General features: G+C 42.7%; 1 pseudogene; it reads right to left on the reverse strand.

Moving 5' to 3' along the window:
• Window positions 1-265: 265 nt before the first annotated feature.
• LOC103266984 lies at window positions 266-951 on the reverse strand (annotated as a pseudogene).
• Window positions 952-4,344: the final 3,393 nt, after the last annotated feature.

Consider the following 4,344-nt stretch of genomic DNA (forward strand, 5'->3'; position numbering starts at 1 on the left):
GCCCGGCTGATTTTTTGATTGATTGTAGAGATGAGGTCTCGCTGCCCAGGCGGGTCTCGAACCCGCGGGCTCAGGCAATCCCCTCCCCTCCGCCTCCCAAAGGCGCGGGATGACAGGCTGAGCCACCAATAAACGGCTACCTTTACTCCGAATTCCATTCATCTTCTTCAGCATCCCACAGGCGAAGCGCGTGTACTAGCTTAGCCAGGTGATCCAGCGGCACACACGCTGCGCCCCCGCCATCACAGGACAGCTGCTTATACAACTAGACTTCTGACGCTGGGCTCCAGCCTTGCCCTCTCAAGTCGTCGTCCTCGTCCGCGAGAGCAATTGGCTGAGAGGCCTCTAAATCATGCGCATCCTGGGCGCCCCATGCAGGGTCCATGATGACCTCTGGGGCGGGGGGGAGGCATGCAGTCGTGGCCACAGACTCCAAGTTGAGGTCTCCAACGAGCTTCCTGGCGAGCCACAGGAAGGGCTTTTCAAAGTTGTAGTAACTTTGGGCAGAAGTGTCACAGCACTGAGGGTTCTTGCGATGGAAGGCAACAGACTTTGCCTTCACTTTCCGGTCCCCGATGTCCACTTTGTCGCCACACAGTCCGGGGGGGACGTTTTCACATAGGCCTACCAGCTCTCTGTGCCAATTGGGCACATTCTTGTGAGTAACTCTCGACTTCACAGCAAACATTCTAATGGCACGCTGGGCTTGGATGTGGCAGACGCCTCTCAGCCCCTCGAACTTCTCCTGGCCGGCCGTGTCTCTCTCACTTTGAACCCGATGGGGCCTCTGTCGGTGTGGAACACGAGGGGGTGGGCCTCCACGTCCCGGGTGGCGACATACTTCTCAAATTCACTGGTCGGGGGACGCTTCGCCAGCGTCGTTTTCCCGGGGCCTCCATGACCCACCAGCACGAGCTTGGGTGGGACCTGGGACTCCCCGTGGGCAGCCATCGTGGTCTTCCTTCCAGAGGTGTCCTTGTCCCCGGCCGGCTGAGGCTGGAAAGATGGTGGAAGCACAATTCAAGGACGGAGATGCAGCTGCTGCTGGTGGACGAACCTATTCTGGACTTTTTTTTTTTAGATTGGAAAATATAGTTTATTTAAAAAGTATTTGGCAGGGGTGAGATTCACCTCCTCAAGGTAGGGAAGGGCGCCAAAGCCAGAAAACATGGCGAAGGCCATACCAGAGTCTAGTAAGGCCATGGCCCTATTCTGGACTTTTGTGTGAATAGAATCACGTAGGATGTGGCCTTTTGTTATTGGCTTCTTTAAAGCACAAAAGTTGTAAATTTTGATGAGTTCTGTCTTAGTCCATTTTGCGTTGCTGTAACAGAATATGCAAGTCTCCGCGGTTTGTAAAGGAAAGAGGTTTATTTAGCTCACAGTTCTGGAAGGTGGGGAGTTCAAGACTGAGCCGCCACAACGGGTTGTCTTGCTGCGAGGGTCTTGCGATGCATCATAAATAGCGGAGACGTAGAAATGGGCATGTGCAGAGAAGAAACATGAGAGGCAGCCTGGCTTTACAACAACTTGCTTTCATGGTAGTCCAGTCCTGTGAGAGTGAGAATCCATTCCTGGGAGAAAGACATTCATCCCTTTTAATGACCTAATCACCTCTTATCGGTACCACCTCGCAGCTCTACCACAATGGGGACCAAGACTCAACATGAGTTTTGGTGGGGCAAACCATAACAAAGTCCAGTCTATCAGGTTTTTTTTTTTCTTTTGCGGCTCACAATTTTTTGTTTTGTTTTATTTCAAAGCTTTAGAGGGTACACATGATTTTTGCTTATATGGATGCGTTGTATAGGGGTGAAGAAGTGTGGACTTTAAGTATACCCACCACTCCACCCCCACCTGTGCACATTGTACCTGAGAGAGGATTTTTCATCCCTCCCTGCCTTTCCGCCCTCCCCTTTCTGAGTCTCCAGCATTCATGATATCATTCTATATGACTTTGCTGATCCTTAGTTTCGCTCCTCGTGATAAGTAAAAATATGTGGTATTTGGGTTTCCGTTCCTGCATTATTTCACTCAGGATGATATTCTCCATTTCTATCGAAGTTACTGCTCATGATTTTGATGTCATGTCCAAAAAGGTTATGAAGATTTGCTTCCTTTCCCCCCCAAGAGTTTTATAATAACATGTCTTTACATTTACGTCCATTTTGAGTTAATTTGAGCGTGAGATAAGCATTCTTTTGCTTATGGCTCTCCAGTTGTCCCAGCACCATTTGCTGAAAAGACTAATCTTTCTTTATTGATTAGTCTTGGAATCCTTATTGAAAGTTAGTTAACCAAAGACATATAGGTTTATTTCTGGACTCTCAATCCTATTTCACTGGTTTTTATGTCTATACTTGTGTTCGTACCACACTGTCTTGATCCCTGCTGATTTGTAGTTAAGTTTTGAAATGAAGAAGTGTGATTTCTCAGTTTACCCTTCTTTTGGTAGGATTGCTTGATTGTTCTGAGTCCTTTGCATTTTCATATGAACTTGCCAATTTCTCCAAGGAGGGTGGCTAGGATTCTGGCAGGAATTGCATTGAATCTGTAGATTGGTTTGGGAGTATTGCCGTCTTAGCAATGTTAAGTCTTCTAGTCCATGAGCATGGAATATTTTTCTATTTATTTAGATCTTCTTTAATTTCTTTCAACAATATTTTAGAGTTTTCAGAATATAAATTTTGCACTTCTTTTGTTATATTTAATTCCTAAGTGTTACATTTGACACTTTTGCAAATGGATTGTTTTCTTAAGTTCATTTTTGGTTGTTCATTGCAAATGTATAGAAATACAATTGATTTTTGTATATTGCTCTCAAATCTTGCAGACTTGATGAACTTATTTGCTAGTTCAAACAGTTTTTCAGTGATAGTTTAAGATTTTCTACATACAAGATCATGTCATATGCAAATAGAGAGCATTTGCCTCCTTCCCTTCCAAACTGGATACCTTCTATTTCTTTTTCTTGCTTAATGCCATGGCTAGAACTTCCAGGACAATGTCAGATGGAAGTGGTGACAGTGGACATCCTTGTCTTGCATCTCATCTCAAGGGAAAACATCCAGTCTTTCACCATTAACTATGATGTTAGTGGAATTAGCAATTAGTGAACGAATTACTTTTATAGTTGTCCTTTATTAGAGTGAGGAAGTCCCCTCCTATTCCTAGTTTGTTGATGGTTTTTATCATGAAGGAATGATGAAATTTTTCAAATTATTCTGTTTTTGTTGAGATAGTCATCATTTTTTTCCAGATTGTATGACATATTACATTATTTGATTTTTTGATATTAAACTAACCTTGAATTCCTGGGATAGATCCTACTTGGTTATGAGTCTTCTCCTTTCTCATCACTTTCCTTTTTTTTTTTTTCAGTCAGGATCTCACTCTGTTGCCCAACCTGGAATGTAATGGCATGATCATGGCTCACTGCAGCCTCAACCTTCTAGGCTTAAGCAATCCTTCTGCCTCAGTCTCCCAAATAGCTGGGACTACAGGTGCACACCACCATACCTGGCTAAGTTTTAATTTTTTTTTTTTGTAGAGATGAGGTCTTGCAATGTAGCCTAGGCTGGTCACAGACTCCTGGGCTCAGGTGATCCTCCTTTCTTGGCCTCCCAAAGAGCTAGGATTACAGGCATTAAGTCTCCATGCCTTGCTCTCGTCTCCTTCTGATATTCCCTTGATGTACATGTTGGTGCACTTAATGGTGTCCCATATTTTTGTGAGCATCTATTCATTTTTCCTCATTCTTTTTCTCTCTCTGTTTTTTGACTTGCACAATCTCTATCAATTTGTCTTCAAGGTCACAAGTTCTGTTTTCTTCCAGTTAAAAATGTTGAGCCTCTGTAGCAAATTTTTATTTTAATTATATTGTATTTTTCAATTTCAGAATTTTGATTTAGTTCTTTTTTGAAATTTCTGTTTCTTCATTGATATTCTCTCTTTGGTATAATATTGTCAATAAACTTTTTCTTTACTTCTTTAATCAATTCTTTCCTTTATTTCTGTGAACATATTTTTATAATGGCTACTTTGGAATCTTTTTCAATTAAATCTGACATCCAGTTACTTTCACAGGCAGTTTTTGTTATCTGCTTTTTTTGTTCCCGGAAAATGGGTCATGTTTTCCTCTTTCTTTGCATGAATCAAACTTTTTTGTTGGTAACTGAGCATTTTAGAATATAGTTGCTTTGGGCACTAGCCTTCTGCTCTAGGGCTTGTTATTGTTATTTGCTTATCATTTAGTGATTGGCTGGATTATTTTAGTAAAGTCTGTTCCTTGTTCTTTCTACTATCTGTCCCCCATCCCCACATTGTGAAGCTCCTGATGTTGTT

Source organism: Carlito syrichta, unplaced genomic scaffold, assembly GCF_000164805.1.
Source record: "Carlito syrichta isolate Samal-C Ts95f unplaced genomic scaffold, Tarsius_syrichta-2.0.1 Scaffold307738, whole genome shotgun sequence".
Taxonomy (NCBI): Eukaryota; Metazoa; Chordata; class Mammalia; order Primates; family Tarsiidae; genus Carlito; species Carlito syrichta.